The 25175-nt window shown below is 50.0% G+C and overlaps 1 long non-coding RNA gene across 1 annotated transcript; it reads left to right on the top strand.

The window, feature by feature from the left end:
* The first annotated feature begins 178 nt into the window (after positions 1 to 178).
* LOC115030901 (uncharacterized) lies at positions 179 to 23516 on the top strand. The gene is made up of 6 exons (XR_003836503.2): positions 179 to 420; positions 10566 to 10749; positions 18346 to 18579; positions 18843 to 19014; positions 22369 to 22524; positions 23056 to 23516. It is a non-coding gene; the product is annotated as an uncharacterized LOC115030901 (long non-coding RNA).
* The last annotated feature ends 1659 nt before the right edge of the window (positions 23517 to 25175 follow it).

Raw genomic sequence — 25175 nt, 5'->3', positions numbered from 1 at the left:
CCTTGGTCCCCGCCCGCACCCCGCGCTCGCGGAGGGGGTGTCAGGGCCAACGCGCCCTAACCCGGCTCCTCCGAAGCCCCCGCCGCCCGCCGCCCCCCGCGGGCCTCCAGCCCCCGCCCCTCCCCCCGCCCCCACCCGGTGGCTGCAGCTTCGGGCTCCGCGGCTCAAAAACAAACAGCCGAGGCGCCGCCAGCTCCAAGCTCTGCCACCGCCCGGGACGCCGAGTGGCGCTGGAGCCGTCGGTCCTCAGTCGGGCGCGGCGGCTGAGGCTAGCGCGCCCCGCGTCGGGGGGCAGCCGTGCCAAGGCCGGCATCTTGCCCTGGGCGTCTCGGGGCGTCCTGCACCTCTGCACCTCCGGGGTGGGCCCGTGCGCTGCGCTCCGGTCTCCGCGCCCCGTTGGGCTGCAGCCGCGGCCCCCAGGTGAGTACCGGGTGCGGAAGCGCCGGAGCTAGCCCCTTTCAGGAGCTGGGGTCCTTTCGGGACACTCCCCTCCGGCTCCTCCCGGCCCAGGTGCCGCTCGGGTTGGAGAACCCGAGGCACAGGTGGAGGAGTGCGAGCAGGAAACTAGCCGGCGCTCTCTCCCTGAAGCCTTCACATTCGGAGCTCAGGCCGACGAGGGGCCTGGCTGGGCAAGAGCAGGGTGGCCCCAACTAAGAGGCCTAATGGGACAAGTGTGGATTCCTCCTGCGAGTACGGCTACGATTTGAGTTTGAATTGGAAACAAACGGAGGCGCTGCCGGGCTGGGTCACTGCCCTGGGCGCCCTCTCCGAAATCCAAGGTCCCTCTAAGGCAACAATATTCAGAGCTGTCACGGTGTCACCTGAGCCCTCGCAGGGGTGGGCGCCTTTTGGGTCTTTCTGCCTCCCAGGTGGGGCTTCTCGCAGTTGTCTCACCCCTTCTTTGTTGTCACCGGTTTCCTAGTACTGAAATCTGCACACCGAAATCCGGTTAAAACAGCAATCCCCCAGAGAGTCCTCCCTATAGATTCCCTCACCTAATGGAGAGTGCTGCTGGGCCCGTAAACTACCCCAGAGAAAAGCCTCAGAACTGGCGGCAGCGGCAGCAGCGCTGACTGCCTAAGGAGTCACTTCCCTGCGAAAATTAAGACGCATCTGAGGAGCCCACCGCTTTGGGTGCCTAGCCCTGCACCCAGCTGACTGCACAGATGGAGGCCCTGTTGTGGGAAGGCCTGGCTCATCCCCCTTTCTCAGTCTCTACCTGGGCCGAGTCACAGATCCACTCAGTTTATAGTACTAGGCTCTGGGGTTCGTGGTGAGGGACTTCCAAGGCAGACTAAGGCAGCACTGCAGCTGGTAGGTCTTGGAGGGCCTGCTCACCCACACCGGGTAGTGACAGAGCCCAGCAACACAGGAGATTCTGTCCCAGTGGCCTCTAGCCCGTGGGCTTAACCTGGCTTAAGTAACACAGCAGAGAAGGCTCAAGGTCACCTTTAGGTGTAGCACCCCAGGTGTCCCTTGAGATTTGGAGAACTGGTGGGGGGGATGCTAATAAAGAGCTCTGCTAAGGAGGGACCCTGATCTTCCTCTACTCTAGCCCAGTCCTGGCCTCTTTTACTCTAGTCCTGAAGGCTGCCAGCCACCACCACCCCCACCACCCCCCCACACACACACACAGAGAGAGAGAGAGAGAGAGAGAGAAAGAGAGAGAGAGAGAGAGAGAGAGAGAGAGAGAGAGAGAGAGACAGAGACAGAGAGAGAGAGAGAGAGAGAGGCAGAGGCATAACAGTCCTAATTCTGGAGTGTCCAGTTTGCTTGAGTCCTCCTTCTGGTCCCCTCACTGCTCAGGGGGACACAGAATTCTGGCCAGAGTGGACCAGATCAGACTAAGATAAGAGCAGGGAGCTGACCCTTGCCAGTGGAGGTGTTGGCAACTGACCATAGCAAGTCTTTCCTGCTCTTGGCTGCCACTGTCTGAGCTAAGGGGACGACCTGCTTGGGGAGGAAGCCTGGGAACCAAGGCTGACCAGGAACCTCCCAGGTGCTGCGATGACTCCTGGGTGCAGGACCTTCGGGTCTGGGAGAGCCCTGGCCCTGGCCCTGGCCAGGCCCTGCCCCCACGTGGCCAGACTTAGAAGCTGAGCGGTCAGACATGAAGAATTCCTCAAGGAGAGTGGAAAGGCAGGGAAAATCAGACCGAGGTCCCCTCGGAGTCTGCCTTGTATTTCCATCCCACCAAGAAATTTTTCGGCAGGAATGGGAGTTGACATTTAGGGGGACAAGTAGTGGAGGTCCTCTTGGGGAACAGTGATTACTAAATATTTCAAGAACCATTTTAAAATCCAGTCAAGCTCTGGGAAGTTTGGGGACCATAGACTCTGTAGTGAGAAGCGCAGCCCACTTCCAGTCTGTGTTTGGAGTAAATCCCTGCGCCTGACAACTGCTAATATGGCCAAGTTCGAGAACCAGCTTCATTGCTGGGAGGGCAGGGGTATGCTAGTGGAGAGACTTCCACCCACCGACTTCTGTTATGCTCCAGACCAGGGATGCCCACCCCTTCAAGCCAACGGAGAAAGAGGCTGTAGAACCACATCAGATCATTCTTGGGGACTGGAGAAGGACCAGGTTAAGGGAGTGGTCCTCCGTCACTTAGGGAGCACCGACTCTTCTAGTTCCTTCCTACTACTATGCTCTACAAAGTCCCTTTCTGTAGCCACACCCAGTCCTAGGCTTCCTAGGGGAAGCCAGCCTGTGGAGAGGTGCAGGGGTCAGAATTGGTACCTTTACCACTGATATTGGGGTGGGGATTCACCCCAGCCCCTTGTAAGCCTGCCTAGATGTGTCTGCTGTACCACCACAGTCTCTTGTCCTCTTTCCTCTATGTACTTCAGCCTCCACGTGCTCAGTCACAACCTCCCCTCTGAGAGCAAAGAAAACAAAAGCACCTCTCTTTGCTTTGCCACGTGTGCGTGTGCTTTCCAGGCAACCTGGCAGTGGGATCTTTGTCAGACTACTGGTCCTCACCCAACCTTGGCACAAGCCCGGATGAATGAGGGTCTCCTCACCATGGGAGTGTGTTTTCATGTTCCTTGCCTTTGGTGGAGGTGGTAGTTGGAGCCTAGACAGGGGCAGGGAGTCACCTTCCTGCCTGCAGATAGGTTCTGACCTGGTGCTTGGGACCCATGCAGGCCTGGGGAATGGCTCCTAAACGGGGGGGGGGGGGGTCTCCAGAACCCACTCTCCATTTTATATGCTCTGCCCTGGAGCCATTTTCAAATTCCCCTTTGCCGGTCTACCCTCCTAGCTCAGGAAACCTGGATGACCTTCTGAACAGAAAGACAGTGTTCAGAATTTCTATCCAAGGGGTTCTTTCTGAAGATTTTGGGACCTCCCAAGGTCAATACCAGTTTCTGGTTCCAAAGTGGGTCTCTGGAAGGTATGGGGTGCTCTCCACCAAGACTTCCCAGGAATGCAACCTTTGTAGCCGATTTCGAACAAACAATGTTCAGAAAAGGACTTCTTTGTATCAAGGGGTGACGTGTGTCCCCTTTTCACTGGCCACATCCTAGAGGCCTATGTAGGTAGGTATACTTACAGTCCCTAAGGGGTTCCAGCAGAATTTCTCTGTCCTGAGCCCCTGCAGTGGTGAGGACTAGGAGTTGATTCGCCTGCACACTTGGTCGTGTAGACTGTGAGGACATGGTGAGGGAACTGTTTTGTTTTGTTGTAAAACACAGAGATCGGGCCTGAATTCCCTCACCCTCTTCCCCGTTTGAGTTCAGAAGGGAGTTGGCTTTTATATCTTGCGGGGAAAACGCTCTCCAGAAGGCATAGGAAGCCCCTTAGGATTCCTTCCTGCCCGAAGAGCACTTTGCGTTGGATCCAATGCAGAGAAGCCCCGGGCTCTTACAACTGCACTGGGGCTGCGGCCACTGGGAGAGCAATAAACGGAATCGGTTTCCCACGCTGTTCCCCTTTATTTCCCAACCCTTCCAAAACCCACCAACGAATCTAGATCTGTGGCTCTCACCCAGAGAGTCCTTGAGGCATGTGCTAGTCCCGGACCATACAGCGGTGCAGCTAGTAGTTCCCTTCCCTCCACCCATGCTCACCAGCAGCAACTTCGTTGCAGGTAATGCCTTGAAGCCCTGGAGCCCAGGAGTGCGCTGAGCCCATTGAAGCCGCGTGGCACCCGCTCGCGGCTCCTGGGCGCTGCCAGCCTAGGATGCTCCCGCTTTTAGCGAGCGCAAGCGAGGAGGACCCTGGCAGCAACGAAAGTGCCAAGCTGTGAGTCTTTCTAGCCTCCGGAGCCACAGTGCGGGAGCCTGCCTTCCATGCGCAGTGAAGTCCAAAGCTGTGTGGAGCAAGGCAACCTAGTCTTCTCAACTCATGTTGAATCCGAAACTACATTTCGTTTTACAGAGTCATCTACTACTTAGTGATTCAGGGGCGACTCGCCCCGTACAGCAGACATTCAGTTTGGAAACCAAATTTTGCGTTTGGAATTGTGTGGTGCTGCACCCCACAGCTGCAACTGTTGGGTGGAAGCCCTAGGTAATTCTTCTCCTCCGGTTACCCTTCTGTGACTTGGGGCCATTCATCGTTCTCTTCAGAGTTCTGTGTGATTGGCAGGCAAGAACGGTTAGTTCCAGGGCCAGGCTGAGGGCTAGCAGGCACAGCCCACCCTCGTGAGCCACAGTTTAAGCCTAAAAGAAGTGGTGCTCGGAGAGGAATTTTCCCATGTGCCTGTGGGGCGATGCGCATATCCCTGTGCACTCCCGGCTCCCTCCCTCCTACCTTCCTCATTCCGTGTTGGGTAGAGGAGCTGAGAGTGTCCTCTCTTGGCATGGGAGAAGATTTGTTTTGTTAATCTGTCCTTGTCCAAAATAGAGTTGCCAGAAAAGATAAAAATTAACAACAAGGCCTCTCCATCCAGCTCTCCATAGCCTAAAGAAGGTGAGTGGGGGTTGTGCGGGCTGCCGGAAAGTTCTAGCTGGAACAGCTTATTCAGAGAACACTGGTCCTCTGCACAGACATTCACTTCACCCCAGCTCCCATTGACTGCCTTGGCCTGAAATGTGTGATGGGTACAGAGATGGACCAATCTAGAATTAATCTTCTGAAGAAGTTCTCCATCTGCGAGAAGGTGGGAGTCCTGGTCAGCAAAAGAAGAGGACTCCCTCTGTAAAACTACCCCGTATTTCCCTCTGCACCAAGACTTCTGATCCAGACACTGAGGGAGGGCTGGGATGGCCAGGGAGATGCCCAAATGGACTCTGCCTCCCGCTTCTGCTTTCTACTAAACCAATAACAGCCAAACACCGCCCTGGAGACATGCTCTGTGAGCTGGCAAGAAAAGAGCAGAGACCAGTATGGCCAGAGGCTGGGAAAAATTACCAGTTTTGCAGAGTCACTAAAGGTGCTGGAGTCAGTGGGCCATGCCCTTCAGGGACGTGTTCCCAAGTCCCTGAAACGTGGAAAAGCCTAGGACAGAGGCAACGGTGAATCCTAAGTGACCTTGGCTTGCTGACATCCTGCCCCCGTCCCCCTGACAGCTGGAATCTGGCTTCTTGCCTGGTAGTGAGGATCCTCAGGAAAGGAAGGTAACCCAGCTGCAGAAGGCACACCCGCATTCAGCAGTCTCTCTCCAACCCTCAATGAGGATTTACTGTGTATAGAGCCCAGGGACCAGGGCAAAAATAACCGGGTCTCCGCTTGAGCATCTTCTCAGTCATGGCTTTCATAATTATGACATATATATCAGGCATCAGCAGAGAAGCTGGTACCTACTGAGGAGGGGTATGTTGGGTCCTGTCCTCTGCTGAAGCCAACATAGAGCCATTTTATTACAGCAGCTTGATTACTTACAAGAGACCCCTGACTGAGATCCGACTTGTGGAAGGTTAGAGTGGGGGTGGGGTGGGATGGGGGAGGCTCATTGCCCTTACATCGGAGATTCTGGCCACTCCCAACTTTTGTATGTAATTCTGCCCTAATTACACGTAGTCTCAGGGGGACTGAAATCCAAAGACTGGGTGATGGACTGAAGGGGCTGGCAGTTCTGTCTATGCAGCTCTGAAGACATCATCCGTGCTGGAGTGGGACTTTGGGGTCACACTCTAAGTTAAGTAACCCCCCACCCGTGCTTCCTTGGTTCCCCAAGTTGAACTTCTGTGGGATTCCATTCAGTTTGGAGCCCTGTAAGGGGGAGTACATGTTTATATCTCCCCAGAAAAGAAGATTTTTAAACACACTCCTTGCATCCCTGCCCTAACCTGGCAGAGCTGTGTCTAAGGATAGGTTGTCCTGGGTGTGGACATGTGTGTGTGTGGGGGGGGGGGGGAGGAGCTGTAATCTAATCAGACCACACTTCTTTGGGACCTTCTGTCAGCTCCTCAGCTCTCCAGAGCCTTGTTCCCTGGTAACATGGGGTGAGTGGGTGGGTGCCCCTGGCAGTACCTTAGCAACAGCCTTTAGGTGAAGGCCGCACTTGCCAGGAGCTCTCTGCAGTTCTGGAGATCAAGAACAGCAGAGGCAAGGATTTCCCTCCTGCTACTTCCCAATTCCTCTCGCAGAACTTAGGGTTTGTCCTCAGAGCTTCTGAGCTGAAGCCCTGGAAAGCACCTGGCTGGGCAAAGAGCTGGCAGTTGGAACCCTGTGTGGGGGTTCATGGTCCTGGCAGCAGTGGGTCTCACTCATCTTAGACAACCTTAGCTGTGTGGGTTTCACAGCCCCTGAGCTGCAGGTTTGCCTGTAACTGGATAAACTCAGCCACTTGTGCTCCGGGTTTCCTGAGTCCAGTATTCATGGGCATCCAGGAATCCCTTTCCCTACCTCCCATCTCAGGGCTGAGCTGTGGCTGCCTGGGGTTGAGGGAAGCCCCCATATCTCATCATGCCAATAGCGTTGGGGGTCTCATCATGGGACTAACACACTGAGGTCACGTTCTGACACACTAGCATATATTCTGTATTCGAGCTTCTAGTAAGGCATTTTTTAAATTATAAAGTGTGTCACTAGAAAAAAATAAGTGTCCGTTAAGTGTTCACAAAGCCCCGGAGCACATGGGACCTGGTGGTTCTGGTGAACATGAATAAGCCAGTTTTCACATTAGAGAAATAACAGTTCTTGAAGAAATGTAGCACTTTTAAAAAGAGGTTAATTAATAAACAGCAGGTAATTGTTCATGGCACGATGTGGCAGAGGGTAATTTTCATTTTTGAGGATGGAAGGGCCAGATACCCCTCCCCACTCAGCATTTCTCTGTAATAATCACCTTGGCTTCCCTTCCGTCTTTAATTTTTACAGCTGGAGCTGTTTATCATCGCTCCAACTTTCACTAAAAAAAAAAAAAAAGGAAAAACTATCACTTAAACAAAGCTATTGAAAACTCGGCATCATATGTGGGTTTCTTAACATAAATAAATCATACAAACCAAGATTTATGTTCAGGGAGTGATGTCATTCATTGAAGGCTGCCTTCCCAATCAGATTGTGCGCTCTCTCTCTCTCTCTCTCTCTCTCTCTCTCTCTCTCTCTCTCTCTCTCCTCCCCTCCCCTCCCCTCCCCCTCCTTGTGTGTGTGTGTGTATGTGTGTGTATGTGTGTGTATGTGTGTGTGCAAGAGCGAGAGTGAGAGCAAGAGAGAGAGAGAGAGAGAGGAGGGAGAGGGAGGGAGGGAGGGAGGGAGGGAGGGAGGGAGGGAGGGAGGGAGCAAGAACACCCTCTCTCTAGCATCCTGGATGCTCTTCAGTTTGACTCAAGTCATAGAAACAATCTTGCCTTGGGTCACCCCGGCAGAGCCAGGTCTATGTGGCAAGAACATCTTTTTCCTCTGCAGTTGAGGAAGAAGAAGGCTGGGCTTGATCCAAGAGCTCGGTCCACTCCTGGTTGTTGCTCACGACCCCTCAGGTCTGGTGAGTTTTAGAATGAGGTCCATGGAGGGAAGGCTCCCCTACAGAAGCTTAACCCTGCTGAAATGACCGAGGGACTTTGAAGCCACGAAGAGATAAAGGAAAAATCAGGATAGATGTACCGTAGAGCACTACTGTGTGGCCACATGAGACAAATTGGATGGACCTCCGAAGCGTGAATAGATGACTCTGGTCATTAGAGGCCACACATCTTGTGGCTCACAGTTCAAAATGTCCAGAATCAGAAAATCCAGAGAGACAGATTGAGGGGAGGTAGAGGGACGAAGGGATGACTACCTTGTGGAGGGCCCTGTGATGCAGACATTCTGTAGTGAGCCATGGTACAGGCTACACAAAGTCGAGCTTTAACTGTCACCATTCACTTCCCCAGATGAGTGTTACAGTGTGTGACCCTAATAAACTTGTTACTTACAAATCACTATTCAGCATTTGAGGGTTTTTTTTTAATTAAAATATAATTCCATGAGAAATCAGCATTCATATGTAAGGAACTCTTCTTCTAACTTTCCCCAACAGACATGAACAAATGCTATTCACCCCAAATATGGCACTAAGGACGGACCCCTAGAACTAGTGTTACAGAGGTTTCTAGCCACCAAAATCAAGGCTGGGGTTGCTGGCAGGATCACAAGCAACTTAAAAGCTTCCCCTCCGAGCACTGGTTAACTGCATCTGTATCCCAGGGAAGGGAGTGATGATGCCTTTATGGTCCTAAGTACCCTCCCACCTTGAGAGAATGTTAGTAGGTTCAACCTTGCAAGGGTTTCTGGGTTTCTAATATGTAATCACAGTTGCTCTGGGTTCAGGACAGCTACGGCCATGCTCTGCCCAGAGGAAAAAGCTCCACAACTCCACGCTCATGTTCAAAGCTTTAGCTTTCAAAGTGACCACACAAATGCAGAATGGTCCCAGCATCCTCGAACAGTTTGGAGAGTAGCCTACAGACACCAGGTCCAACACTTAGGAAAAGGGTGAGCCTGTGAGTGTATTCTTTACGGCTACCCCTGCAGCTGGAGGGCTCTACTGTGTAGGTTTGAACTTAACCTGTCCCTTCTTTGGATGTAATTAACCAAAATCAAAGCATTTCTACCTGTTTCTAAGGGGTGAGTAAAAAGTGCTCCACCCACTCCCTGTGGGTTACCAATCAGCCACGAGTAAAAGAGTGTTATTATAACCCTAACCCTGACCCCAGTGTGCATGAACCCTGGCAATTCCATGAAGAGTTAAATAGAGCCAGTCGCTGAAGGTCACATGGTGTGTGACTTAAAAAAAAAAAAATGCCCAGAAGAGGCAAAGCTACCAAGACAGAATGTAGATTTTGGCTGCAAGGAACAACTGAGAAAGTAGTGATGTCCCCTGTGTGGCAGGTGGCAGTTCTAGGCCTGAGAGCAGGTGAGCCATACACCTAGTGTATCTTCAGCCTCCAGACGATGATGGCAGAGGTTCATTGGGGGAAACACAGGAAAATATCGCTGACCCAGATCAGGTGCCCAACAGATTGAATTGTGCAGCTTTTATTCTTCAAGAGTCACTGCAAGAGCTGGAGAGATGACTTAGCTCTTAAGAGCACTTGCTGCACCCACATGGTGGTTCGCAAGCTTCTGTAACTAGGGGATCTAAGGCCCTCCTCTGGCCTCCATGGTACACATACACAGAGGCAAAAAGTCATTGCACACCACTTATGTACTATGCAGTTACAGGCCACAAGAATACAGCAGTGACCCAATTAGAAGGGCCTCCAGTTTTGCTTGAGGTCACATCTTTATGGAAAGGCAAGGCTGAATAGTAGGCTACAAAGTTAAGAGTGCACTGAGGACACAGAGGGGATGAGGACTTGGCCCAGGAAAGGTTTAGGATATAACTCTTAGGACTTCACATGTCAGAAGGCATCTTTCCCCAGCAATAGCTGATGGATAGTTGAGCTGGGAATAGAATTCTAGTGTGTAGAGACAAATTTTTCATTCAGAGCTAGAGTGTTGGTCAGCATTGTTTTTCTTCCAGGGGAGCTGAGGGAGATTCCACTGCCTCAGGTTTTGTGTGACTTGCTTTTTCTCTTGGAAAAGCATAGAATCTTCTGCCTGAGGTGTTTCCATGTTTTCCCGAGTGTGTGTCCTAGAGTGGGTATCTCTTTCCATCTGCAGTGGAAACTTTAACTTTTGGCAATTTTCTTAAAACATACTATTGGTGATCTTCCACTTTATGTTCTCCGTCCTTGAATTTTGCAACTTGAGGGTTGTGGTACTTTCCTGTCCTCGTATAGGACATGCATATGCCAGATGTCTGTCTCCCCTTGACTGGCTCTCAGATTCAGGGCTGGTTGCGTCCATATTTGAGCTCCATCACTGGGTGGTGGATCCTGAATGCTGTCATCTTGAGGAACTCATTTGGTCTCCCAGGGGATCTTCCAGAGAGCCACTGGAGGAGTCTGGCTGTCTCTGCAGCTCTGGAGAATAAACCTTGGGAGTTTTGCTAACAGAAGAGAAGGACAGTTAGTTGCTCCATGGGGAAGTGAAGGGGAGCTCGGGATTTATATGCTCATCGCATACTGCCAGTCTAAATTGCTGATTATAGCAACTCCCACACTCCTCCCAGGAACATTCTTATTAACCCTGAGTTTAGGGTGCTCTATCCTCCAGCCCAGGGCAATTTTTCTCTTGCTCTCTGTGTTCTCTAGGACTTATATAGACTTCAGCTGTGATTCCAGACCCAGCTAGTTCCTGTAGGAGGGAGTCACAGCCCTGATACTCCAGCCCCAACACAGGCAAGGGAAGGAGCAGGCACATCTGTGAAGATGATACACTGAAGTGAGATGTAACCCAAAGGCGCGGAGGGATGTAACCCAAAGGCATGGATGGACGGTAACTTCTTTGCCCTGTACCCCAAATCTTCTTCACCCTCATTCTGGTGAAACAGCTCTCAGAGGTCCCAGAGTGATCTTCCCCATAACCACAGCCCCCCCCCCCCGGAAGTTCTTGCATCTGGGTCTAGAGGACAGAGCCCCTCCAGGACCTTGTGGTGACTGTCTACTCTGGTCTTCCAGCCTCCTGCTTCCTGGGCATTCTGAGGAGGGCAGGAGACCCCAAGGGAGGAGCCTGGGACAGGGGAGTCTCCCAGACCTTCCTCTTGTCATAATATCCTCCTGCTTTAACTCATGCTCAGTCACTACAGGTTTTCATGTAGTTCAAGGAGCAGTGCTCTCCCAGCAAGCTTCTGGCATCTTCTGTCCTACATGGGACCCTAAGTTGGATGAATTCAGCAGCTCTGGCAGCTGAAGCAGCCTCTTCCTGCAGAGGAAAAAAAAAAAGATGATAAAGCTGAAGCAGGCCCCTCCTGAGACCCTCCTGGGTAGAGTCTGGGTCACTCTGAGGCTCACCTTGACTCCAGCCAGGTGTAATAGGGACACTGCGGTTGGGTTGGGGGCTATCCTCACTGTAGCCTCTATCCAAATAACCCTGTGATCCCACGCAGTCACCTGTTGGGTAATGCTGGACTCCCTGCAAATGAGCCATGGCAGAAACAGCTGCCCTAGGCTCCAAGGCTTTTATAGGTTTGCCTTAAAGATTTTATTCCAGAAAAAACCCAAAGCAATTAATTCAAATTACAGAGTAGTCGTTTGCGATAATATTTGCTTTAAATATATGGTTTTTTCTTAAAAAAAAAAAAACCCTCAGCTGTGGGCCTTGAGTGAGTTCGAGGTGAAGGACACCTTGAAATAATTACATTTTTGCTCATTTTATGTTGTGAAAACGGCTTAGTCAATTTGGGAAGAACGTAAAGTGTTCAGCTGACTCCCCTATAAAGGCAGTGCTATTTCTCTTCCCTTCTCTGCCAGCGTGACCACACTGGGATCGTTCGCCCTTTCGCCTCAAAGGTGGATGTCTTCCAAAAGGCGCCCAGGCACTGGCCCAGCTGCCTCTCCGTGCAGTTCTTGGCAGCAGTGAGGAGCAAGGCCTCTTCTGGAGGTCCACCTGATGGGTGGCTTCAGGAAGCCTGGAGGATAGGCTCTGTGTACTGTAGTCCTTGTGCTGACCCACAGCTGGCCAACTGTTCTAGTGGAGGTGTGAGGGAATAGGGGATCCCCCTACCCAGTTTGCCCCAGGAATGGTGATAGGGGCTTGACCAGAGAATGAGTGTAGCTCAGAGCAGGGCAGCGGGCCCAGCTAGGACTGTAGCCAGTATGTGCCTCTGGAGAGAGGCTCAGAGCCTGGAAAGTGGGATTTCATTAAGATGAAACTGTGTCGAACAGCATCAGAATGTGGGTCTGTTCAGAGTGAGGAGCCTGAGTGATGTTCTCACAGATTATCAAGGATCCTAGGCAGGACCCTCCCCTCCCCTCTGCCACACCAGGCACCTGCGTGGGGTATAGGTAAGTTCTCTTTGCGTACCGCTTGCCTTTTCTCTCAATTGTTTTTGGTATTCTGTGGAATTTAAAATTTTCTTTCTATTGTATGTATTTAACATATATACATGTGGGTGTGCACATGTCATACGCTTGAGCAGAAGCCAAAAGACAGTTTCTAACAGCTTATTCTTTCCTTCTACCGCGTGGGTCCTGGGGATTGTCATCGCAGCAGCCCAGTCCTGGGGAAGTTAATCCAGGTCTTACAAGTGCTAAGCAATTACTCCACCATGGAACTTCACCCTGACCCATCTTTACATTTTCTCATGTCTTTTTAAAACAATAAAAGAGGGTCTCATGTAGCCCAGGATAGCTTTGAACTGGCTGTGTTTGTAACTGAAGATAACTCGCTATCTTGTGTTTAGGATTACAAGTACGCACACCCCCTCCAGGATTTATTCAGTGCTGCAGGCAGACCCAGAGCTTCCCATCTTCTGGTCCTGTACCAACCAAGCCACCCCCTGCTCCACACTGACTCCGACACCCCCGTGTTTTTAAGGAATCCACATTTTAATAACGCCCTACATTTTTTTCACTTACAAATTGTTTGCATTTCTGTTACACTTTAAAAAATCCTTGCCTAACACAAAGCTTCCTATTATGTTTTTCTCTAAAAATCTTATGTATTTATGTTTAGACTGAAATATACATCAATGGCCCCAGCTACTCAAGAGGCAAGGCAAGGGGGTCACATGCACCCAGAAGTTGGGAGCAAGTTAGGACAGCACAGCAGAAAGCCCATCTTTAAGACAAAGTTAAGGGGCTGGAGCAATGGCTCAGTGGTTAACAACACTGGCTGCTCTTGATAGAGGTCCTGAGGTCCTGGGTTCAATTCTCAGCACCCACATCGGGTGGTTGTATATCAACTACAAACTCCAGGTTCAGAAATCTGATGACCTCTTTGGGTTCCTTTGTACACAGGGTGCACACTCATATAAAAACACAAACGTAGTCATAAACAAAATCTTTTCAAAACGGAAAACTTATGGGGCTAGTATTTATGTGTTGAAGGTGCTATTTATTTATTAAATATGTGTGAAGGTTTTGCCTGCTTTGCATGTGTATGTACCCCATGCTCTTCCAGGTCAGAAGAAGACATCAGATCCCCTGGTTGGCCTGCAGCTTGTAGACCAGGCTAGCCTCGTACTCATGGCTATACACCTGCCTCTGCCTCTGCCTCTGCCTCTGCCTCTGCCTCTGCCTCTGCCTCTGCCTCTGCCTCTGCCTCTGCCTCTGCCTCTGCCTCTGCCTCTGCCTCTGCCTCTGCCTCTGCCTCTGCCTCTGCCTCTGCCTCTGCCTCTGCCTCTGCCTCTGCCTCTGCCTCTGCCTATGCTTCCAGAGTGCTGGGATTAAAATTATCCCAGCTGTAACGTGCTTTGAAGTATAGCATGTCTTTCCAATTCTGTGGGGTTTTGTTTAGGCTACTGTGCTGGCTAGTTTTATGTCAGCTTGACACAAGCTAGAGTCATCAAAAGGAAGGAACCTCAGCTGAGGAAATGCCTCCATAAGATCTGCTGTAGGGCATTTTCTTAATTAGAGATGGGTGGGGGAGGCCCCAGCTGATTGTAGGCGGGGCCATTCCCACTTACAATTGTCCTGAGTTTTATAAGAAAGCAGGCTGAGGGCTGGAGAGAAGGCTCAGCAGTGAAGAGCACTGACTGCTCTTCCAGAGGTCCTGAGTTCAATTCCCAGCAACCACATGGTGGCTCACAACCACCTGTAACAGCGACAGTGTACTCATATACATAAGATAAATAAACCTTAAAAAAAAAAAAAGAAAGAAAGAAAGCAGGCTGAGCAAGCGATGGGCAGCAAGCCAGTAAGTAGCACTCCTCCGTGGCCTCTGCATCAGCTCCTGCCTCCAGGTTCTTGCCCTGTTGAAGTTCCTGTCCTGATGATGAACAGTGATGTATAAGTGTAAGCCAAATAAATCCTTTCCTCCCAACTTGTGTTTGGTTGTGATGTTTCATCTTAGCAAGAGTAACCCTAACTAAACAAATTTATCTGCTTTCCATGTAAGCATGAGACTGGTCAGTTTCCATCAGGAAGGTCCTGTTTACACACTGAATCTGCTCTCTCTGGCTCAGGAGTCCTGCCTGTCTAAGGCCCCCGGCTTCAGCATCACGGACACTGGCCCCCTCTCTGCCTCTGTTACATTTCTTGGTTTTCACTGTATGAGATGAAACATACATTTGGGCGAGGGGTTTAAGGCTTTGAGATAAAGTAGACATTTTTCTAGATAGATGCTAAGGGTCAAGCTTGGCCGAAAAGAAAACAGAAAGCTATATACGTCATGAAGAACAAATAAAAGCCGCCGTTCCCCACAGAGTCCTCTGCCTGTGTGGACTGCAGACAAGTTCTTCCAAGAGGCAGACGTTGCCTATTTTAAATAGGACTTTCTAGGATGTAACAAACGGAGAAAATGCTCTGTTCAAAAAAAAAATTGTTTTTTGAGACTGACTAGGTAGAGTGTTGGCTTTGAATTTGTGATGTTCCTGCCTCTGCCTTTCAAATGCTGGGGTTGTAGGCCAACAGTAGCAAACCCGGTTCCTCTTGTGTCACTTGAAAGACTTTATGTCACATCTTTCTAGTTCCTCATGGGACACCAGATCTGCTGATGCCTTAATTGTGGATGGAAATGTTTGCCATGCTACCCCACTGACCCATGTTTGGATCCCAGGACCCATGTAGAAGCCAGATCCATAGTAACATACATAATCCCAGCCCACCAATGGGGAAATAGGTTGAGACAGGGCTGGTAGTCTGGCTTACACAGCAAAGACCCTGGGTAAGTCTGATTCTAACTAACCTATCACAGGCACCTCACTAGAGTTTTGAAACATTCTTGCTGAGACCGGCAGTAAGACAAGTGTACCCCTCACCATTTTATAACTGTTGGAGAGCTGTGACCACCAGCTGCTTCTGTCAGATGCAAAGGAGGAAACCAAGGTACAGGGACTTTGAAGATTAAAGCCCTGTGCCTGGGCTGGTGAGATAGCTCAGGGGGTAAGAGCACTGACTACTCTTCTGAAGGTCTTGAGTTCAAATCCCAGTAACCACATGCTGGCTCACAACCACCTGTAATGAGATCTGCCACCCTCTTCTGGTGTGTCTGAAGTCAGCTACAGTGTACTTAATAATAACTCATAACTAACGACAGCATAATAATAACGAATTCTTTGCGCCTGAGCAAGCGGAGTTGACCCGACTGGAGTGAGCAAAGGTCCTAAAATTCTATTTCCAACAACCACATGAGGGCTCAAAATCATCTGTACAGCTACATTGTACTTACATACATAAAATAAATAAATCTTAAAAAAATAATAAAGGCCTGTGCCTTTAACACCAGTTAAGAGTTCAAAGCCAGTTAAGCCTATATAAGCAAGACCTTGTCTCAAAATCCCTAAAAGAAACAAAGAGCCTATTTATGTAGATGAAATGTGACCTGTGCAAAAATTCTAAATAAATAATGACAAACATTATTGTCATCATGGTCATCATCATCATGAGGTCAGTACTAATCTATATAAAAGGTCAACACATGCACACCCAGCACACATGTACATAACACATATGCATACAGCACAAGTACACACAACATACATGTACCCACAACACATACTCAGAACATATGATCAGAATACATATACACATGGCATACAGTACACACACAGCATGTATGCAGAGAATATAATATGTACATACAATATACATACCTGTTTGTATAACTTCCATATACAAACACACATATATACACACATATATACGCACATATACACACATGTATACACACATACACAAAACATATATACACATATACATATATATATACACATACATACACACACATACAACACATACCATGCACACAGCACAGGACCTACATTGAATATGCCCACAGAAATCACATATGTGTGTGTGTGTGTGTGTGTGTGTGTGTAATAATACATACATATAATATATACACATATTCCATAAATGGCTGCCCAAGGCAGAGGAGGAAGGGAAGTATGGGATCATGAAAAATGACAGAGGCAGGTGCCGAGGAGTGGCAGCCACACCCATGAGTGAGGAACTCAGGTAGCTGGACTCCTTAGTTTTCTAACGGGGTGGGGGGGGGCACAGGGGGCAGACACAACACCTCAGGCTTGGCTGGAAGTGCTCAGTTACCCAGCATTGCCATCTGTCTCTGTGTCTCTTTCTCCTCCTGTGTGCCCTTTGCCTCCCCAAATCTGACATTCCCGGAGTCCTGAAAGGCTGAAAGGAGGAGGGCATGTCCTCCCTCCCCGTGACCACCCCATGGGTCGCTCCTGGCCCACAGATCCTGTTAGCTTGCCCAGTGCACTTGCCCAGTGTCTGGGTGGTCTGCTACATTGACTCCTCCGGAAACCTGATGCCCTCCAGCCAGTGCATCTGTCTGGTAGATTTCCAGTGGGAGGGGCAGGGCTGCCTCCCCGAAGCACAGAGCCTGACAGCCACACCACAGCATTCCCAGGCTGCAGCAGGGGGATGCCCCCTCCAGTCTCAGGGTTTAGGAGCAGAAGGACCAGCTGGTCCCAGCTGCAGCTCAGCGGGACAGAGACCATGAGAAGAGATTCCCCCCACCCCGTCCTCTCTACCTCCCCATTCCAGTCCTGTCTACCCTCGTGCTGGAACCCACACCAGCCACTTCAGCTTCCTCCAAGGTATGCTGAGGGGGACTCTAGATTCCCAAAGTGGCTTCCACAGCTGAAGGAAGCAGCTGGAGCTGAAACTTGCCTCCTGCTGGCCACCAGTGTGTTCTTTCAATCTTATGTGCCCACCCTGTCATCTGTCTCTAAGCTGACTTCTTCCTCTGAACAAGATTTTCACACTGTCTGTGTTTTCCACAGGAGGAGCTTGCCCTTACCAAGGTCACAGAGCTGAGCTGAGCTGAGCTCTGTGACCTTAGATGCTGTCTGTGGTAGTGTGAGGCATATGAAGAAGGGGAACTTCTCTGTGGCAGTGAAGAGACACAGGGAGATGGGTCAGGGGCTCGGAACAAGGTCACCTGAAGGATGCTGAGTTTGAGGGTGTCAACCAGCTCTAATTATGTCATTCCTGATTCTCCTGCCCAACTTAGTTGTCAGGACCTGGGGAAGAATGCCATGTCTGAGTGTCCTTGGAAGTGTAATCTCTTAAGAGGCTGAAACCACCACTCTGAGACAATGTTTTTAATGGGACAACCATTTTACTTAGCTCAATTCATTGAGAAGGGTGAATCCAAAAGACAAAATGGAATCAAGACCTTTTGGGCAGCCAAGAGACTAAGGACTTTGCCATGTACACCCATTGTAGATCCTCACAGGAGGAAACCAGGAGTCTAAGGATCTTCACTGAGGACACCCATTGTAGATATTCACAGAACAGACTAACTCCTGAGACAAGAATCCTAGACATGTTCACTTCGTCCTGTTCATGGAAAGGGACAGCTCAGAGTGTGGAGAACACAGATCTGGAATTCACAGACAGTGGAAAGGGCCTGCCAGATAAGTGGTCTCTGAGGGACATCTAGAAAGTTCTATGTCTATTTCAACCTCCTTCCTTCCTTCCTTCCTTCCTTCCTTCCTTCCTTCCTTCCTTCCTTCCTTCCTTCTCTCTCTCTCTCTCTCTCTCTCTCTCTCTCTCTCTCTCTCTCTTTAAAATATTGTTTATTTAATGTATATGAGTACACTGTAGCTATCTTCAGACACACCAAAAGAGGGCGTCAGATCCCATTACAGATGGTTGTGAGCCACCATGTGGTTGCCTGGAATTGAACTCAGGACCTCTAGAAGAACAGTCAGTGCTCTTAACTACTGAGCCATCTCACCAGCCCCTGTGTCCATTTCAAAGCTAAAGTTTCTACTGACATGCTTCAATAACCCTTATCCTCCCATGTGACATCTCTCAGTGGGGCCATTGATTCAAGTGAGCCTGTTGTCACTGTCCTGGCTAGACTCTGAGGGAACAAGGGCTGTGTTTCTCTCCCTGACATGCTCAGGCTAGCACAGGATGGTGATAATGATGGGTGGCCATGTCTCCCATCCCACTGCAGCATCCATTGCCTCTGGTCTGAGTGGAGGGAGGCACTGCTGTTGCCTCTGGATCTTCGAGGAAGAAGCTGAAGTTCTTCACAGTGGTGATACTTGTGCAGCTGGGAGTCTCACTACCCTCAGGTCCCTGAGGTGAAAGACCAGCACCAGAGGATGTCACACAGAGGACAACCCTGCAGCAGCAGCAGCAGCAGCAGCAGCAGCAGCAGCAGGACACTGTGACGGAATGGCTTCAGGTACCTGAGCTGAGGCTAGACCTGGGGAGAGCTGACAGTTTCCCAGCTTATGGTATCCAGTGAGACAAACACACCGGTAGTTCCTTGCTGCCCTGTGACAGGGCTCAGGCTTCTCATAAGATTTATAGGAGGAATGGTTGGTTAACCTGCAGATCAGGGCTTGGGGGTGGGAGGCCTCAATGGAGCACCACGAAGGGCCATTCAGCTGGGGTTTGAGTCAGCCGCTTTTCTGGTTGCTGTGATTGAAAAATGACTTCTTTCAGCTCGTGATTCGAGGGTGTTATCCATTCCATAAAGGAAGCACGGAACTGCGAGATGTGCGGCTGTGGCACCAGGAGCAGAGGGCTGCTTATTCATATCTCAGCAGATCAGGGAGCAGAGAAAGCAGACAAATTCCTGAGCTTATCTGGCTCTCCTCAGGACCCCAATTCACAGGTGGGTCTTCCCCTGCCCTTAATCCTCTCCAAAAGCTTCAGTCTCCTAAGTGATTCCCAAATGTAGGCAAAGGGACAATGAGGATCAGCCATCAGCCACCCGTCTCAGGTCCAAGGCCAGTTCCACCATCTTGGTGTGTTTCCTGTGACTGGAGTAGAAATCCCAAGACTGAGTGACCATGGACATAGAGGCTCGTTTGGCTTCCGGTTTTGGCAGCTGGGACTCTGAGAACTGGTCCAGCTTCTGGCAAGCGGCCATGCTGCTCTGACCTCTGGCAGGAGGCAGGGTAAGTAGAGCTTGCAGAGGAGACAGACCAGGGGGTTGGCAGCTTCTCCCGGCAGCTGCCCTCACTGGTGTGAACTCAGTTCTCAGCAGAGCTCACTTTCTTGGGAAAGGCCTTCACCTTTGCCCAGCCACCCCGCGGGGTCCATTCCAGCATGTCAGTCCAGTTCAGCCTACCATCCTGGGGCCAGGCTTTACCAGGCACTTAAGAGAAAACCCATTCTGAAGTCATAGCACTTGTTAAACCACTTAGCAGGGTTCCCACTGGTGAAAAGCCAAGGTTGCCTCACTACTGTCTTCCCCGTGTTGATTATGGTCCTCAGAACTGGTCCTGCTGAGCCCCACATTGTGGGCCACCTTGTCACTCAAGAGAGTATTGTGGATGGGCCTGGTGTTGTTTGTATTTTGATGTTAATTCATCTCTCCTGGGACGGGTTTGGACAAGGAATGAGTCATACTCAGGTGACTTCTTGTGAATCCAATCCCCTTATGAATAAGGGCCAATCACTGGGCGAGTTAGGCGGGACTTCCGGGTTGGACAGAGGGAGAGAGGAAGCAGGAGAGAGTTAGGTTCTTTTGATTGGGGGATAGCATGAGGACAAGATAAAATTACTAGTGTGGCCCGGTTTCAATGGTGGATCCGTCAGGATTCGCCACCAGAGGCGAATAGATTTAATAAAGCGTACAAGATTAGGATTTTAGTTGTGCCCAGCGATCGAGTAAGTTTGTGTTGTGTTTTCTTTCATGCGTAAGAGAGAAAGGTATGGCAGCAAAGTGTAGGTTTGCCAGATATACACGGTAAAGGCCGTGGGGGTTTTGAAGCATGGGGTTGGTGTGGTAGTGACCCACCAGTGGCAACTTAGGGCACCGAGTGGAGAGATTTTGGAGCTCTGAGTCAGAGTCTCCATGAGATAAAAACAGGTTGGCTACTGCCTGCCAGTGCGTGGCCGGCCAGGCCACTGAGGCAGAGAGTTGCCGACCCAAGAGCAGGAATGAGACTTTTTTTTTTTTAATATTTCCCACAACAACAGGCAGCCATGACCTCTCTGCACTCAAGAGTGGTCCCTGAGGTCACAGCCAGAACTTTACTTTGTCTGATGCCCACTCAGAGTCTAGCCAGGCTATCTAGAGGGAGATCCTTGTCCAGGGTGAGAGCAGCCACTGAGAAGACTGGCCGCTTCCGTGGGGCCTCACAGCTGTGCAGGCCCCACTGCCTAGCCGTATTTTCCAGTGTCCCTCTGAACTCCGACCTCTGAACATCCCCAAGTGTCTCAAAAGCATCTTGAGCAGCAGCTTCCCCGGGGGAAGAACAGACCCATCGCCCAGCTCTTTCAGGCAGCCTCTCTCAGCAGGAAGCCCTGTTTCCAGCTCCCCTCCTAGATGAGGCCCCTTTATCTTCTCCATGGCTTTATCCTGCGTAATGTCTCTGTCTGTGGCCAAGGGGTAGAAGGTCTCACTCGTCCCACAATGGGGAGAGAGACAGTAAAATTAAAATTGATTGTGTAACCCTGATGGAAGAAATGGCTTTGGCTTCATGAAGTCCCAGTAGAAACACTGAAGTTATTCAGACTCTAGCTCTGTTAAGGTCTGGAGCAGAGAGGGACTGACTAGAAGGGGAAAGGGAGGGGGCCATCCATAGAGGCCAATGTGGTTAGTACCACATTGTCTATCTCCTGCGAGAGTGGACTGATTCTCTTGGTACCATCTGCATAGGTAGTCCCTGGAGTGAGTCCTTTGACCTCAAAACAGCAGAGAGCCATGGATACGAGAAAAGCTTAGGTCCTGGATGCTTATGGCTCAGGATGGAGTCTGGGCAGAGTCAGGCCAGGAGCAGGCTGTGCTCCCCAAAACCCTCAACTGGACTGTCTCTGTGCAGCCTGCTGAAGAAAAAAAGAGAGCCCTTTGGGAAAGAAGAGGGTCCAGAATATTCTTAACTCTTTCCAGAGAAACTAGACCAAGAAACTAGAGGCTCACCCTGATGGTGTGATGACCCACATGTCAGAAGAATAGACAACTCTAACATTCTGCTGTCTCCATATGTGACCAGGCATCAAATACAGAATACACAGCCAATGGGGTCTGAACCCTGATATTTTAGCCCATTTCTTTATTTTATATATATATTTTTTAGTTTTTGGTTTTTCAAGACAGGGTTTCTTTGTATAGCCTTGGCTGTCCTGGAACTCACTTTGTAGACCAGGCTGGCCTCGAACTCAGAAATCCACCTGCCTCTGCCTCCCAAGTGCTGGGATTAAAGGCATGTGCTACCACCGTCTGGCTTCAGCCCATTTCTTAAGGTCACCATTCTGAGGATCTGGGGACAAAGGCAGCGGAGGGCCACATGGACGCATTCTGAAGACATGCTGTCCAGCGGGAATGGAGCAGAGCCCAAGGCTTAACACATCACTATCCAAGAAGCCTCCAGGCTCTGGGAGGTCCTGCATCTTACCCATCTCCCCACCCTACCATGTTTAGGAGTTCCTGCTGCAAGATTGAGTTTGAACTAGAACTAATTTTTACAGCTATGTAGTGGTCATTGTGGGGCCAGGTAGAGGTAGGGCTGACTTGAGCACAGAGCTGTTGTTTTACAATACCTCTGTGTGCAGACATGTATGTATTGTACCTGTGTGCTCAATAATGAGCATGCTCTCTTGCCAGCCCATGCGGGAATGCAACGTATGGGTGTTTGTATATATGCATGAATGCCTGGGGCACTGGGGAGCTGATGTTTCTCCACTCTACAAAACACACTGAACCCTGGCACTTCTAGAGCATCCCAAGAAGCAGGGACTGACGCAGGGAATGACCAGAACGCCAGGTCGGGAGCTGCTTCCACGTACCTCTCAGCCATACAGCCAGTCACAACCCATTCCAGACACCAAGATCTGGCAGTTGATGGAGTCTCTAGACTGCTTAGCTAGCCACATGGGGGTTCACAGCAGGTCCTGAAACCCGAGTGCTGTTGGTAACCTGGGATTGATTTCCAAGTCTGGGCTTTGCTGAGGTTTTGTTGCAAGGATTAAAATTTTATTTGTATTCTTGAAAGGTTGACTACCTCTTCTTCTTTACCAGGTTTCAGAAAATCTAGCTGGAGCCAGACGTGGTTGCTCACACCTATAAGCTCAGCATTTAGGAGGCTGAAACAGAAAGACTGCAATGAGACTCTTCCTCAAAAAAATCAAAAATCAAAGCCAATCCAGTTTCCAGGGGAAAAAAAGTCAATTGAATGTATGCTATTTATACATTTATGCACATGTGTGTGCTGTAGTCTTCAAATACTCGTGCATTATATATATATATATATATGTGTGTGTGTGTGTGTGTGTGTGTATCTGTATATATGCATATATATTGTTATACATATATACAATACATATTTATTACATATGTATGTGTCTGTGTATATACATTGTTATATATGCATATGCACAAGTATACAAATGTGTTCATACATGCCTGTGTGCCTCTGTGGATGTGTGTATGTTATGATTTGCATATGCTCATGTTTATGCGTGTTCTATATTCTGGTACATGTGTGTTCACAGATGCATATTTCTGTGCCTAACTCTGTGTGTATGCTGTATGCTGGGTATATATTGTATGTGTGAAATAGTCTGGATATTCTCATGCATGTTTGTGCAATAGTTGATCTATTCATGTATGTGTGTGCGAGTGTATTCATGAATGCACAGCTCCGTGTCTGTGTATGTATGCTGTAATCTGTATACACTCTGAGCATTCATGCGTCTGTTTGCACAGGTGAATGGCACGATTTATTTCAAGCAGCTGGCTCATGTGACTGCAGCCCTGGCAGGTGTGCTGGTATGGAAATCCCGGAAGAGCTGAGGTTGCAGTCTGGAGTCAGGAGGGACAATCTCTCCTTCTTGAGAGGCCTCTGTCACTTCCCATGAGGCCTTCAGCTGACGTTAGGAGGCCACCCACAGTGCCGAGGAGCCCTGCTTTCCTCAAAGACTACTGACTCTCAAAGATCTTCCCAGCAATGGCAAACCACTGTTTGATTCAACACGTGGGTGCCACCTTTCATCACTCTGAACTCCTCAGCGCCTGGGAACTGCACGTCCAGCTCCCTGGGGGTTCAGGTGAGCGGAGAGCAGTGTGGTTTCTTTAAAACAAACAAACAAACAAACAGACAAAGGCTGTGGCTGGGATGTTGCTTGACATCACATTTACCTAAGCATTCAAAGTACAAAAATAAAGAAGTAAATGGCAAACAATAAATAAAATGTAGCCATAAACACTTATCTCCTCTGCTCATGGGCAGAGCTTGAGCTGGGGCCCTGGAGCTGCAGGAGCAGAAGAGCCTACAGGCTGGCCAATAGGACTCGGGGCATCTTCCAAGGAGAGGGAGTGAAGATATCTGATCTTCTCTGAGGACAGGAGATGTGATGGCCCCATGGACAGCTGAGAGCAGAGACAGAGCTGAAGCAGGCCTGTGTGACTTGGGCCCCATGGACATTCAGCCTTACCACTATTCTCTCCAAAAAGCCCACCTGTCTCCTGGAAAGATGCCTGAGTCACACGGGAAATAGTCAGGGAAAGGGACAGACAGAGAGCCTGCCACATACCCCACAGGGGTCACTGAGGTGGAGGTATTGTCAGTTTATCCTTGGCATGTGCTTTCGGTGAAGGGTAAAACCCTTTGTCTGCTGAATCTAAATTCTCAGCACTGTCTCCCTCCTGACATACCCACTACATTCCTACCTCACCGCCCATACCATCAAAGGAGAAGCAAGGGGCTCCTGTTCTGTAAACAGCCTGGCCTGGGGGTGGAGGGTAGAGCACGCTGCTGACTGGATCTGAATGGTACATTTACCTATTCAGGGGGACAGTAGAGAAGGAGGCCTGGAGTCTGACAGCTCAGGCTTTTGAGCACCCTCAGCAAGGGTTCACAGATCCTATGACAGTGCTGTCCCAGCAGGGATGTGCCCCTTGAGAGAAGCAAGGAGAATGGATTTATCCTCTGAGCCAAGGAATTGTGAGTGAATGCTTCTATGAGTGGTTGGACAGAGGCCCAGGGCTCTTAATCTGTGAAGGTCACTACCATAAGGGCCCATTGCCTCAGGACCTGCAGTGGGCCAGACTATGCTGGAGTCGACATTATCCCAGAAGCTCCTCATGTCTCCTAAGCTCACCAGCCTTGTTTCTAGTCTCATCTCCAGCTTTGCCTTTAATGCCCCCAAACTCTTCCCTGGCGCCTGGCTTAGAAAAGGCTGAAATATATAGACTGGGCTATGTCTTGGCCTGATGAATAGATTCGGGGTCTGCTGATTGTCAAAGTCCTCCAGTCACAGGAAGCTTTGGGGGCACAGAGCAGGGAGACGGAGACCACTTAGGATGGCCCTCTTTCTGCTGGAAGAGAACTGGAGCAGTGTGTGCCTCTACTACATATAAGAACACACACACACACACACATCCTGAGCAGCAGAGGCTTTGGTAAGATTGTAAAGTTTCTGAAGGGAGCACCCTGCTCTGGTCACCCTGCCCCTGGTAGCTGTGCTAAAGAGCCAAGCAGATGACTTGGATCCACCCCCTCTTGTGAACAGCTTTTAACCTGGAAATTATAGTGCCTTTACCCAGACTCAGAGAAGACCCCTGAAAGATCAGTTGATTTGGAGGTGCCATCTTTCCTTACCGGCCTGGCATGGTTCCCTTCCAGCTTTCAGCCGAGGACTTCTGAGCCACATGCTGTCATGGCCAGATTTCTCTGGCCATTCCCTGGTTCTAGGCAGGAACACTCAGGCACAGAGTTTGGGGTGGGGCGGGGGGCGGGGGAGGACGGAGAATGCAGAGCTGGCTGTCTTTAGTTAGCTATTCCCAAAATGAGCCTGTCCCAAGCACAGGATTTTCTATCTATTCTC

The sequence above is a fragment of the Mus caroli genome, unplaced genomic scaffold (genome assembly GCF_978045245.1).
Source record: "Mus caroli unplaced genomic scaffold, Mus_caroli_1 scaffold_6, whole genome shotgun sequence".
NCBI lineage: Eukaryota > Metazoa > Chordata > Mammalia > Rodentia > Muridae > Mus > Mus caroli.
Note: the sequence above shows the minus strand (reverse complement) of the source record. Positions and strands in the feature narration are given on the sequence as shown.